Source organism: Octopus bimaculoides, unplaced genomic scaffold (genome assembly GCF_001194135.2).
Source record: "Octopus bimaculoides isolate UCB-OBI-ISO-001 unplaced genomic scaffold, ASM119413v2 Scaffold_319118, whole genome shotgun sequence".
Classification (NCBI taxonomy): domain Eukaryota; kingdom Metazoa; phylum Mollusca; class Cephalopoda; order Octopoda; family Octopodidae; genus Octopus; species Octopus bimaculoides.
In genome coordinates, this window is record NW_026432497.1 from 1 (window position 1) to 252 (window position 252).

The window sequence follows — 252 nt, forward strand, 5'->3', positions numbered from 1 at the left end:
CTGGCTTTTGTTGACATGGAGAAAGCCTTTGACAGGGTCCCCCGATCCTTCATCTGGTAGGCAATGAGGAAACTAGGGATAGAGGAATGGTTAGTGAGAGCTGTGTGAGCCATGTACAGAGACGCTGTTAGTAAGGTGAGGGTTGGCAATGAGTACAGTGAAGAACTCCGGGTAGAGGTAGGGGTCCACCAAGGTTCTCTCCTCAGCCCCCTTCTTTTTATCATAGTCCTCCAGGCTATAACAGAGGAATTC